This window comes from Saimiri boliviensis, chromosome 1 (genome assembly GCF_048565385.1).
Source record: "Saimiri boliviensis isolate mSaiBol1 chromosome 1, mSaiBol1.pri, whole genome shotgun sequence".
Taxonomy (NCBI): Eukaryota; Metazoa; Chordata; class Mammalia; order Primates; family Cebidae; genus Saimiri; species Saimiri boliviensis.
The window spans coordinates 267,276,098-267,290,315 of NC_133449.1; the positions used below are offsets into that span (position 1 = coordinate 267,276,098).

Below are 14,218 nucleotides of genomic sequence, written 5' to 3' on the forward strand. Positions count from 1 at the left end.
CTGAGAATGACTAGCTTCCTTCTCTCATCCTAGAGCAAGCAGAGCTTTCAGAGGGCAGGTTCTGGGGCAGTGTGAATTGATAGAATTGATTTGCTTTTGTGTCCAAAGTCACGACTATCAGGAGAGCTGCCATTTACTAACTACCTCCTTGATATTAGATGTATAGGACAGGCATGTTAACTGTATTATTTCCAAACCGCTGAAGTCTGTACAGTATTTTTTTTAGGTGAACTTTTTATTTATTAAGGTTGACTCAAAAGAGATAGAGATCTAAATAGCCCTTCTCAATCTTGGCTGCACATTAGAATTATGGAAGTAGGAGGAGTTTGTTTTAAAAATAAAACCTTAACCAAACTAAACTAATTTATGCACATACTCCCAGATATTCTCATTTAACTGTTTATGTTGAGCATGAACATAAGCATTTTTGAAAGAAATCTCTAAGTGACTGTAATATGCCCCAAAACTTAAGATGATTTCTATAAGAAATATCTTTTAAAAATTGAAAAAGCTGTCTAAGAGCTTTATCCTAAAAAGCACCAGGCCCACTGTTACAAATTCCTTTCACAATGCAACTCCCATAGTGGATGTGATCTCTTTTTTTTATTATTGTACTTTAGGTTCTGGTACACATGCAGGTCATGCAGAATTGTTGCATAGGTACATACATGGCAAGGTGGTTTGCCGCCTCCATACCCCCATTATACAGTATTTTTATCCCCAGTTTACAAAGGAAGAAAGTGAGGCTCTGTGAGACATGCCAGAAAGAACATGCTCTAAACAGCCAGCTCATTCCAAAGTGCTACTTTGTTCAGCTCTACCCCTTTTCTCTTGGCAATCATCAGAGCCACTCAAGGCTTAGAGGATCATGCTGGCAAAAAAGAAATCTTGTATTTTCTAAAACTCACACCCACACTTTGGAGGGTGCAAGACTGAGATCAAACCCAATTCCCATTCTTTTCTTTATGACAGTTAATCAGAGGATTTTTTTTTTTCCTGTCAGTTCTGCTTTTCTATTTAGTTGTGATAATAAATACATTTTTTGAATTTTTGATACCTTGGGGTAAAATTTGGAATCTGTGGAGGAAAAGAGAATAACAAAATGTTATGGGAATTAATATAAACTATTAATTTTCTTTCTCCTCTACACATTTACAATCACTTTATCTGGGGATATCAAGTAGGTTATGTTGTTAACTATAGTACTAATTTAATAATCTGATTTTATTTAGAGAACTATAAAAGATAAAACGTAAAGGGGAAACATTTTAGATGATGGATTTTCTTTCCAATTTCCAATTTTTGAAGAAAGATGTGTTTTTAAAAACTTTTAGGCCAGGTGCAGTGGCTCACGCTTGTAATCCCAGCACTTTGGGAGGTCAAGGTGGGCAGATCACAAGATTAGGATTTCAAGACCAGCCTGGCCAACATGGTGAAACCCCATCTCTACTAAAAATACAAAAATTAGCTGGGCCTGGGGGCGGGCACGTGTAATCCCAGCTACTTGGGAGGCTGATACAGGAGAATTGCTTGAACCCAGAAGGTGGAGGTTGCGATGAGCTGAGATCATGCCACTGCACTCCAGCCTGGGTGACAGAGCAAGACTCCATCTAAAAAAATAGAAAATAAAAAACTTTTAAAGAATTTCTCCTACATTTCACTCCCTTTAAGGTAAATTCATAGCTGTGAAAATGACACCTTGGAAACATTTCTGTCACAATCATAGGAGATAGTGAGAATTATCAATATTCTTAGCCATATAGCATCATAAAGTAGATCACAGTCGTTTCTTTCAGAAAATGACGTTTGTTTTTCAATCAGATGTATTGTCTGTCTCACAATCTAACTGCTTTCACATCTGGAATATCTTAACTGAAAATGTCCACAGCATTACACAGCCTGGCTCACGGGGAGAAAAGAACTAGGGTACACATCAAATTCTGTCTCTCACTCGGCTGATCTGCGTTTCTCATATAGCATTTCCTTGTGCTTAAGAAGAGCTCGTAGATTTGGGAACTGCTTGAGCCTCTGTAACCTTCTGGTGAAGTTGAGAAGCTCAGAGCTGCATTTCTATGCATTTTTCCTTGTCTTTCCTGCTTTGGAGGAGAAGCCCTGCAAGAGCTTCCTGCCAAGGGACCCTGCTTTCTCAGCAGTCAGCTCCGGAGAGCCAGAAATCCATCTTTAGCTCATTTGAACTTGGCTGTTAATCATGCTGTGGTTGTGCTGTGGTTGTCCTTTAAGAGCAAAAGCTTCATGGAGAGCAGATCAGCTGGCTCTGGGGACGGTTTCAGCTTCTTCTTGTAGGTGGATCATCGGCTAACAGCTTACTGAGAGAGAGTTGAGGACATGGGTCTAAAACGCTGTCAGAGCTGCTGTGAACACGGTCCAAGTGACCAATTTTATGACCCAAACCAGGCAGACATAAAGTGTTTTCTAGTGGTGAAGGAGCAGAGAGAACAAAGACCAAGTGGTCGAAACCTATATATATATATATATATATATATATATATATATATATATATATATATTTCAGCAGCTAACGTATGTTTCTGTTTAGAGGACTGGTATCTCCCATTTAACCACAAATTACAAAACATAAGATCGAATAAGATTAAATGTCCAGTTTACTAAATAGCAGAGCAAGGAAACCAAGGTCAGGAATTCAGACTCTTATGTCTGAGGAAAGAGAGCGGCAAAGAGACAACACTGGAAATGCCAATGTCCATTCAATGGAGTAGAAAGAGGCTGCTGCAGGCATCCTCAGAATCTCGCCTTTTGTCCAGTGCCACGGAACCCCGGGAGGCGCTCTGCTTTGCAGCCTCACTGGGAACTGGGGGAACGCTCCGTAGAGTCAAGGGCATGTTATAATAAAGTGCTCCATTTGTTTACTTTGGCAAGCGGAAGATGACTTTACTAAGTGATACTCTGCTGGGGCTCAGGGCCAGCACCACTGGAGTAGGAAAAGGGGGCCCTTCCTGGGACCAGGCTTCTCAATCTTCCTGCCCTCAGCATTGTACTCGGAGCGGCCCTGAGATGTCAACAAAAGGACGACGAACTGAGTCAGCAGTGTTAGCAACTGGCTAAAGTAGAACGGAGCTGCCCAGAATGCTGCCCTGTCACTGGGGAATCTCGGGGAAGCTGAAAGATATTGTCACAGGGATTGAAGGGCTGGGGCTGGCTGGAGGAACGATGCCATCGGCATCTACGTGGCAATACTCGAGGACTGCCCCGCCTTTGTCAGGGCAGGCATCACAGGCGGTTTTCCCTCTAACCAGGATGGGCGTCGCTCCTTGAGCTTGCCAGTCTCACCTCTCCTCATGCCATTGCATGTCCAAGGCATGCCCTCAGGGGACAGTGCTGATCCAGGGTGGCAAAGCCAGGTGGGGAGAAAACCCTGAACCGCATCCTCTCAGAGCTCTGCTGCAGTCGGGACTGTACTGAGGTGCATGCTCGGAGCAGCAGTCGCTGGTGGGGGAGGCTTCCTGGGCAAGTGGGTCTCAGCCATAACCTGAGGGTCCTCTCTTGGGGATGCTGCCAGTTAATTGGCTCATCTTCAGCCCCCACCCAAACTTAGGCCTGTAGATTCATCAATTACTGTATCAGCCTCAAGGACTAAACAGGTGGGAGGAAGGACTGGTGTGAGTGACAAAAGCAGCGGAACTGAGGAGTGTGCTGGCACTTGTACAAACCCAGCAAGAATGACATCTGGCTGAGTCTCAGTCATTCACCTGAGCACCAATCAGGGGTCACTCCCAGATCTGAGCAGTGAGGGAAACCTCCCATGGCGGGTAAGCCTGCACTTGGGTAGACCTAGGGGAGCCGCCAGAAAGAAAGGAGTTGGCCCTGTAGTTGATTAAGGTTCAGAGAAAGAAAAACAAAAACAGAAGATGATCATAGTTTCAGACACTCCCAATGAGCCTGTGACCTCCCCCCAATCCTATAGCCAAGCACGTGGGTGGAGCTGGCCTCACTTTCCCGTTCTCCCACTTGTGACTTTTGATTCCACATCATGGCTAAGATTCTTGGCAAACTGGATTAAACCTTGTATTTAAAAATGAAAATAAAATAAAATGAAAAACAGTTGAGGACAGGAGAAAATGGTTTCCAAGAATCTACACTTCTCTTCCCTGAAATGGAATGAATATTGTGCTCCCCTCAAAATTCACGTATTAAAATCCTAACCCCCAATATAATGGAGCCTTTGGGAGGCTTCATGAATGAGGTTAGTGCCCTTACAAAAGGGGTTCTAGAGAGCTCTCTCACCTTTTTCCACCATGTGAGGTTACAACAGGAAGTCAGCAGTGTGCAAATCAGAAGAAAGCCCCAACCAGAACCTGACCATGCGGCCACCCTGACCTCAGAATTCCAGCCTCCAAAACTGTGGAAAGTTAAGTTATGTGGTTTATAAGGCACCTAGTCTAAAGCACTTTATTATAGCACTGACCTGGTTAAGACACTCCTGAGGCCCATTCCTTTGGGAAAGATCTTGATTAGCCTTCACCTAGCCCAGTTTGCAAACATACTGATGTGTGCTTCCCATGGCAATCTTCACACAGCAGCCTGGGAGACAGAGGAGGGGATTCCGGCCGGAGCAATCTTCCAAGAAGTTAGTTCCTACTAGCCAAGCTTCTTGTCTTACTTTTGCTCATTGAAGGTCCCAGCCTGTCCCCTGCCTAATCGCCTGGCTGATGGACTCAGGCTTTGTAGAATTCCTCTAAGAATCCCAGTTGGTCTTATGGATCCCAAAATGTACCCGCTGTCCTAGAAGCCCCCTTCTCTAACGACATCCAGATTCTGAGCAAGCCGACAGTGCATGCATGAGAATCTTTCATACAATAGGACTATTTTGTATTCCCTTTGCTTTTTTTTTAATGTTATTTCCCCTCTTCACTCCCTTTCCTTTTATCTTACCATACACATTTGTTACCTCCCTGCCTGGAAAGCCTGGTGTCAGCTCCCTGCCTCTTCACAGCTTACAGGATTGAGTCCAAACTTGCCAGCTTGGCCTTTCATGGAGTGCAGGTTTAGCACAGGACTGCCACAGTGTCAGAATGAACCACTCTCCTGCCCTTTACCATTGCAAATATTTCTCCTTATTTTATTTTATTTAGGGAGAGCCGGTATTTCGTAAGAGTTGATGGACAACTTTTCTTACAAACTTGAGAATTCACATTTTTGTTCAAAATTAGTTTTTCCATTTTGTTTAGAGCCTGTTAAAGATTGAGGTCCTCTCTCTGCCCCTTCTACTCCCAGCCAAACCCAATAGACACGTGTGAGCAAGTTGTGCCCTGACCCCAAGTTCCAGCCCCTGGAACCATCTGACGCAAAATGTGTCCTTGCGTTTTCCAGCAAGGAATTGCCTTGCCTACAAAAATACTCTGTACTTTACTATGCAGATCAATGATTAACAGTGGGCTGTACCTTTCACCACGTTGTAAAAGGGTGACTGGGTAGAGCCACAGCATTCTCCTTGTCAGTGTAGGAAATGCAGAGGAGGATGTTACCTCTGGCTACTTGCCGCTAAGACTCCTAACAAAGATGAGGCAGGCTCCAGCCAGAAGTGGGGGTGACGTGTCCAACTGCCTGAAGGCCACAGGTGAGAGACTCAGGCCCCCTTCCTCTCTTCTCTGTCCGTTCTGATTCTCGCCTTTCAATCCCTCTCACCTATGATTGGGAATGGTCAGGGGTGGGGTGTGTTTGGGGTATCAGTGGTAGTAAAAAGGGTCTTATGGGCAGGGCCATGTTGAATAGGAGATGAGCACGGAGACCACGTGTTAGACCCCAGGAGTTCCACGGAGACAGTGTTGCCCGGGCCTGGGATCGAAGATCAAGAGGGTGGCTCAGTAACACACTGGCCCGGTCACATGACAGACCAGTCCTTGGAGTGAACTGGGAAACAAGGAGGCTGCTTTGGCGTGGAGCTGAGAACATCTCCCGATCTCACTGGAAGGCGGAGAGAAGCCGCCAGGGAACCCGCCACAGCCTGTGCCAGGATGACATTCAGGGTGAGTTGAGATGATTTTTTTTAACAAACTTCATTTTTTGCAGCAGCCTTAGGTTTACAGAAAAATTGAACAGAAAGTACAGACAGTTCCCATTATACCCGTTTTCCCCCACAGAGTTTCTTCTATTACTAACGTCTTACGTTCATGTGGGATATTTATCATGATGAACCAATGTTGATATATCATTATTAACTAACAAGTCTGGAGTTTGCATTTGGGTTTACTTTTTGAGTCGTATGGTTCTATGAGTTTTAACAAATGTAGAATGACACTTATCTATCATTACAGCATCATACGGAATAGTTTCACTTCCCTAAAATCACCCTCCCTTCCTTCCTGCAAATCCCTGACAACTGCTGATTTTTTTTACTGTCTCTATACTTGTGCCTTTTCTGAAATGTCATATACTTGGAATCATGCAGAATGTAGTCGTTTCTGACTGCTTCTTTCACTTAGCAATATGCTTTTAAGGTCCTTCCATGTCTTTCCAGGGTTTGGTAGCTACGCTCTTTTTAGCACCTAGTAGTAATACTCCATTGTATGGGTGTGGTGCAGTCTGTTTATCCATTTGTGCAGACTTTCCATCAAGATAGAAGGCATAAGCCATGGAAAGGGTGGATGAAGGGAAAATGGCAAGGAACATAAGACAAAATAGAAGCAAGAGGAGGAAGGTTTTGGAGAAGTGGGAAAACAAGCTAGAGAGATGGGCACACAGGCCTAACCTGGGGTAAGGCAGGGCCTTGTAACCAACACTCAGTGAGAGAGGCAGCCCCTCGCTGACCTGCACAAGGCCTTTCCTGATTTTATAGACAGAGTGTCATGAGGGCAGGAACCATATCAGCTTCATCCTGAGAGCCCAGCACTTTGTAGGCATCTAATAAATATTTATTACTCCAATGAAACCTTCAAAGTCTCTTCTAAAACAGCAAGTTCTCCCAGACACCAGAAGGTAAGTGGCCTAGCAGACCCTGAGCCAGTCATCTAGGGCAGGTGTGAGCTAGCTGCTTATTTGAACCCTCCATGCCACAGGGCAGCATCAAGCTTGCCTGACACACACCTCCTCATCCGGGAGTGCATCACTTTGCCAGCATCTGTGCCTGGCTTTGGAGATGCTCCATAGACAGAACCAGAGCCACGCTGCAGGAAAGCAGAAAAACCAAAGGAGATGCATGCCAATCTAACATGCTAGATAAAAACAGGCGTTCTTGCCTCAGTAAGAATCCAGCTCTCCATGCACTCATCTTCCAACCCAATCACAAGGCATCAGAATTAGACCATCTGACCTCTATGTAACAAGAAGAGCAAGCAGGGTGATTTGGATGCTGTGAGAGGAAGATGAGGTGGCTGTGCCCTCCAGATGTTTACCTTTGGGAGGACAGAACATCTGTGCAACAATAGCAGTAGCTCCCATGCTCTGGTGTGAAAGCCCAGCCTGAGGGGTGCAGCTAGCAATCTGGGTGGTCATGGGTCGCTCTCCAGAGGGTCTGACATAAAGATTGCAGGACGAGCCAGGTGTGGTGGCTCACACCTGTAATCTCAGCACTTTGGGAGGCTGAGGCAGGTAGATCATGAGGTCAGGAGTTCAAGACTAGCCTGATCAATATGGTGAAACCCCGTCTCTACTAAAAATACAAAAATCAGCCAGGTGTGGCGGGCACGCCTTTGTAGTCCAAACTACTTAGGAGGCTGAGGCAGAAGAATTGCTTGAACCCAGGAGGCAGAGGTTGCTGTGAGCCAAGATCATGCCACTGCACTCCAGCGTGGATGACAGAGCGAGATTCCATCTCAAAAAAAAAAAAAAAAAAAGAATACTGCAGGACTAACAGGAACCTGCCTGTCAGAATTTACTAGCTCCGTGGTGCCCTCCAAGCAAAAGAGCTTATTGGTCAGACCTGTGTCTTAAAACCAAGGCCTCCCAAGGCATGGTGTCCATTTTACTTTCTCTGGATGAAATGAAGAGAGAGAATGAACCCAGTAAGACGATAGAGTGCTTTGCTTTGGATCTGTTCATAGCCTACACGTGTTTGTGCTTACACAAGCTGCACAGTCAGCACAAGGGTAGAGAGTTTTTGAGAATTTCTTACCTAAGAGAAAGAACTTGCGGGCTGCTTTGCTCAAAGGTTGTTTTTCAGTGTGGGGCTTATCTACGTCTTGTTCCTTGTCCCCACTGCTGTTTGCATAACTAGCGGAGTTGAGGGTCACTGTAGACAGACACAGATGGTAGACATGGGGGTGGCTGGGCAAGGAATAGCTGCCTCGACACTTTAAAGTCTCCTAAATGGCCTCTCTGAAAAAGAAGGACATGTCCATGGGGAGAAGGGCCCCATGGTGATTCCGTTGCTCCTAATGTGCCAGGCTTAGACTCTTCAAACCACAGGAAGTGGCCCAACAAGTTCCATGTAACTGCAAATGCAAGCAGGAAAAAACCGTACTCAAATCTCAGCACAGCATCAGCCTTAGGGACAGCTCGTCTTTCCTAACGCAACAGCATCTGGCTGCTTCTGCTGCACCTGGATGTCTTCAGGGCAGTTTGTGCACACAGAGGCCCCCACGTAGACCATTAAGCTCTCCATATCCAAAACTTTCTATGTGAAAGATACAGCATCTGTGTCTCACAAGAATCTGTTTTCTTGGGGCATCTGCTATTTGGGAGCTAACCAAAACAGAATTACCATCTTATTTTCTTGCTCATTTGCACTCATGTTTATACATGGAAGAGGCTGATCCTGAATATTCAGGGCAACATCCAGCATTTGGTAGCAGTGGAAAGAAAGAGAAGAGAAAGCTCTGGACTGTGTTCCTCTGTCTGGGAATGTGACTCTCACCTCCCAAATCCTCTCCTCCTCTCGTTCACACTTTTTCTTCCTGACTTTCCAGAACCCTTTTTAGGCTTAGCTCCTTTTATCTTACCCTACACACTTCCTTTCTACCCACCCTGCACTTCTCAGCCATAGACGTTGGAGCACATTTAATATGCTGGAGTAGGGCTGGGCACAGTGGCTCACACCTGTAATCTCAGCACTCTGGGGAGGCCAAGGCAGGCGGATCACAAAGTCAGGAGTTTGAGACCATCCTGGCTAACACGGTGAAAACCCGTCTCTACTAAAAATACAAAAAATTAGCCAGGCGTGGTGACATGTGCCTGTAGTCCCAGCTACTTGGTAGGCTGAAGCAGGAGAATTGCTTCAACCCGGGAGGCAGAGGTTGCAGTGAGCCGACATTGTGCCATTGCACTCCAGCTTGGGCAACAAGAGCAAAACGCCGTCTCAAAAATAAATAAATAAATAAATAAATAAATAAATAAATAAATAAGCTGGAGTCCTTAGGGAATTAAGAGGTCGGGGAGAGAGGAGGGCACAGAGCTGAGGATGGCATGCAGAGGTTAGCACTAGCTCATTCACAAGAAGCCCTGGATTTCCAGGGGCATTAAAGAACGGGTGCTCCTGACAAAGGGTAGAGCCGTGCCCTTACTCTTTGTAGTGTTGAACTGTGTGTCATTCATTCACTCATGTATTCTCTCAGCATTGGAATTGAGCACCAATTATGTAACAGGGTAGGCCTTGGCAGTACAAAGATGAATGAAACATAGCCTTTATCCCCAAGAAGTTTGTGGGTGTGACAGGCACATGGACCAAGGATGGTAACATCAAGCATGATCAAGTTGATGGTTCTGAGGGACACTCGAACCATGGGCCTGCATGAGAGGGCCTGGAACTCAACTGGGCTGATCTTGGAAGAATTCCTCTGGAGTTAATGCCTGAACTTGAAGGTAGAAATGGAAGGAGAAGGGCTCTGGGTACTGTGTTCCTGGCAGAAGGAACCCACTGCAAGGGCAGAGGCACTGAGGAAGCATGGTGGTCACTGGAAAACAGGGGTTCAAGTAGCTGGAACCCTAATGGTACAGCCCAGGGAGAAGTGAGACCCGAGGTTGGGTGGGAGCAGAGCCAAATCTCTGTATCCAAACCTTTTTATGTGAAAGATGCAGTGTCTGCATCTCACAAGGATCTGTGTTCTTGGGGTGTCTGTTATTCGAGGGCTAACCAGAACAGAATTTCCAAAGATGGACTTTGAGGCCAGTTTGCAAGGCTGAGGCTATGAACTACGGAAGGTCTGTCAGCAGGAGAGATGTATGATTTGATCTGCATTGGCAGAAGGAAAGTTCTGGCTGAAATGTGCAGAGCAGTTTGGAGGGAACAAGATAGATGACGTAGAAAACCGGAGGCTGTTAAAATAAAATAGGCTGGAAATGACGTTCCTCAGAAGTTTCTTTCTCCCTGCACACACACCTGGCCACCTCAGACTCCCTATTCGAGGGGAAGGCAGGCTGGGGAGAGAGCCTTCTTGAAAATAACACATCTGTTAATTGCATCATTTCTGTGTAGTCAATGTCTACCGAGGCTTTGTTTTGGTCACCGTAGTATAAAATCCTGATCATGTAAATATTTCCTCCTGATAAAAGTTCACTGTGTGTCTATCACCGTACCAGCTTCCTTACAATATTTGCTCATCACCAGGTTTAAGGACCCGGCTGTGTGTCTCTTCGCCAGAGCCTCTGTTGGAAAGAAGATTCCTCTTTGGTTAGAAGTAGATTCACAGTGGCCAAGATGCTCTAGCATAGTGCAGCAGAATAAGACGGGCTCACTAGGGAAAGATCATTGACCCCTAAAGAGTACACTTACTCTTTTCTGATTATGATAGAAGTATGTTCAGATTAAAAATTATTTCATATATACCCAGTAATGGGATTGCTGGGTCAAATGGGATTTCTATTTTTACGTCATTGAGGAATCGCCACACTGTCTTCCACAATGGTTGAATTAATTTACATTCCCACCAACAGTGTAAAAGCGTTCCTATTTCTCCACATCCTCTCCAGCATCTGTTGTTTCCAGATTTTTTAATGATCGCCATTCTAACTGGTGTGAGATGGTATCTCAATGTGGTTTTGATTTGCACTTCTTGTGGGGCTGACCAATGATGATGAGCATTTTTTCATATGTTTGTTGGCTTCTTATATATCCAAAGGATTATAAATCATTCTACTATAAGGACACGTGCACACGAATATTCATTGCGGCACTGTTTACAATAGCAAAGACCTGGAACCAACCCAGATGCCCAACGATGATAGACTGGATAGGGAAAATGTGGTACATATACACCATGGAATATTACGCAGCCATCAAAAACGATGAGTTCACGTCCTTTGTAGGGACATGGATGAACCTGGAAACCATCATTCTCAGCAAACTGACACAAGAGCAGAAAATCAAACACCGCATGTTCTCACTCATAGTCGGGTGTTGAACAATGAGAACACATGGACACAGGGAGGGGAGCACTACACACGGGTCCGTTGGGGGGAAATTGGGGAGGGACGGGGGGGTGGGGAGATGGGAAGAAATGAGAGATACAGGCGAGGGGAGGGAAGGCAGCAAAGCACACTGCCATGTGTGTACCTATGCAACAATCTTGCATGTTCTTCACATGTACCCCAAAACCTAAAATGCAATTTTAAAAAATCATGAAAAAAAAGACTGCGTTTTAAACACACACACACAAAAATTATTTCAAAGAAAAAGCATCCGATTGTTTAGGCCAAAGCAAATCTTTTTTTTTTTTTTTTTCTGGGGCAAAGTCTCGCTCTGTCACCCAGGCTGGAGTGCAGTGGCACAATCTCAGCTCACTGCAACCTCCACCTACCTAGTTCTAGTGGACTAGAACCTTCTCCTGCCTCAGCCTCCTGAGTAGCTGGGATTGCAGGTGCTCACCACTATGCTCAGCTAATTTTTGTATTTTTAGTAGAGACGAGGTTTCATCATGTTGGCCAGGCTGGTCTTGATCTCCTGACCTCAAGTGATCCACTCACATGAGCCTTCCAAAGTGTCAGGATTATAGGTGTGAGCCACCATACCCAGCCAGAATTACTTTTAAGAATGCAGTTAAGAGGGCACATTCTGGAGCAGACTGTCTGCCAGGTGTTAGCTGTGGGGCATTGAGGCACAACTTAATCTCTTTGTGCCTCAATTTTCACACGTAAAATGGGATGATTATATTGTCCCCTGTACTGGTTTACTGGGGCTGCCATCACAAAGTACCACAACTGGGTGGCTTAAACAACAGAAATGTGTTGTCTTCCAGTGCTGAAAGCAGAAGTCCAAAAGCATGGTGTCTGTCAGCAGGGTTGGGTCTCTTCTGGGACTGTGAGGAAGAATCTGTACCACGCCCGTCTCCTAGCTTCTGGTGGTGTGCCTGTCACCTTTAGTGTTGCTTGGCTTGCAAAGCATCAACCAACCTCTGCCTTCATCGCCATGTTGTGCTGCCCCTGAGTGCATGCATCTATGTCCAAATTTCCCTTTTTTTTTAAAATAAGAACACCAATCATATTAATTAGGGCTCACCCTCATACTCTCATCTCAACTAATTATATCTGCAATGACTCTACTTCCAAATAACATCACATTCTGCGGTACTGGGTGTTGGGACTTCAACTATGAATTTGGGGTGGGAGGGCACAATTCAACCCAAACGTTACCTAATAGAGTTTTCATTGAGAATTAAATGAGTTAACTCCTGGAAAGCTTTTAAAACAGCGTCTGACATTCGGAAAGCTCTCAGTCAATGTTAGCTTGTGCTGGATTTGTATTAGTGTGGCCTTGCCAGTTTTTGGTTGGTCAGGGCTTAAGCCATACCAGGTATATATTTTGAATAATACTCCTGGCTAAAAGGTGCATGATGAGAAGGAGTAGACACAATGGGTTCTGGTTTTTCTTCCCTGTTCTCCAAGCTGTGTACACAGAACCATGCAAGTTGCCCCAACCAGGGGAAAAAACAACTGCCATTTCTTTTAAAGGGGAACCAATAAAGGTCTGTCCTAATGAGCCCACAAAAGCAAAATTCTCCATGTCTGTCACTCACTCAGTGGGCTGGGGTAGAGCCTCCATGCTGAGCTTTGGAGACAAAGCTTCTCAGAGAATGTGCAACAGGGGCTGATCCCAGGTGCCCAAGGAGCCGCTGACATGTGTAAAAGTGTTTGCTCACCTCAGTTCACCTTAGAATTGGTCCTTTAAAAAATAAATACAGTATGTTGATCTTTTGTGTGATGATTAAACAAATCAGATGGCCCAAAATGAATTCCAGGTAAAGAGGAATAAGAGAAAATATCAGAAGGTAAGCTGCTGAAATTAGCAAGAGCTGGACCCGAAGAGCCCGGCTTTCCGGGCATTGCTACTTTCTTCCTAGCAAGCTCCTGATGGTGCTTGGTGGCTGCTCCAGGTGATTGCAGTAGCAAGAGATTAAGGAGACAGCACCTGCTTGACAAAAATGGTTGCTGAACACAATCAGCCAAAGTAAAATTGAGCTGCAAAGGGAAAATGATTAGGGATATACAGGTACCACTGAGGGAGATACCGGAAGGATTTGTGTCCACAGAGAGGTTTTTGTGGGGCTGACTTTGCTGCTGACCCACTCACCACAGAAGCATAGACTCCCTGACTTCCAAGGCCAAGGCAATGCGCTGCTTAAACGGGGGCTCCTGTGCTCCAGCAGGAAAACCCTGGACCGGGAGGCAGGACTCTGATCCTGCTTCCCCAAAGCTGCGTGGCCTTAGACAAGTGGTTTGACCTTTCTGGGCTCAGTTTCTTTGATTTTCTCTATTATTTGAAGGGCTTGGGGTCATGGAAATCATGAATTCTTCACACTGAGAGGAATCTTCGGAATCCTTTTTGTAGATAAGGAGCCTACAGCTGAAAAGTTCAGAGGCTTGCACCCAACCGCAGAGCTAAATGAGGGGCAAGGAACCTAAAACTTCTGCGTTTCAACTCCCACCTGGGACACATTTCTTCAGTAATAGTGAGCCCTTATCTGCTGACAGTGTTAGAATGCTCACATTTACTCCCCATAACACTTTCTTTCTCTCTCTCTTTTTCTCTTTCTTTCTTTCTTCTTTCCTTTCTCTCTCTTTCTCTTTCTTTCTTTCTTCCTTTCTTCTTTCTTTCTTTCTTTCTCTCTCTCTCTTTCTTTCTTTCTTTCTTTCTTCTTTCTTTCTGAGACAGAGTCTCGCTCTGTCACCCGGGCTGGAGGTGCACTGGCACGATCTCAGCTTATCACAACCTCCACCTCCTGGATTCCAGCAATTCTGCCTCAGCCTCCCTAGTAGCCGGGATTACAAGCATGTACCATGACGCTTGGTAAATTTTTGTATTTTTAGTAAA

General features: G+C 45.2%; 1 protein-coding gene across 9 annotated transcripts in view; it reads left to right on the forward strand.

The window, feature by feature from the left end:
- Nucleotides 1-14,218, forward strand: part of PRLR (prolactin receptor) — a 152,218-nt gene that overhangs the window by 30,526 nt on the left and 107,474 nt on the right. For 2 of the 9 annotated variants that reach the window (XM_074386625.1, XM_003925930.4), the window contains exons 1-2: nt 2,524-5,596; nt 5,737-6,005. The exons of 1 other annotated variant lie outside the window; for it this stretch is intronic. The gene's annotated coding sequence lies outside the window, so the exon portion shown is untranslated. 6 more of the 9 variants (XM_010336679.3, XM_010336680.3, XM_074386628.1 and 3 more) reach the window with 5 other exon arrangements.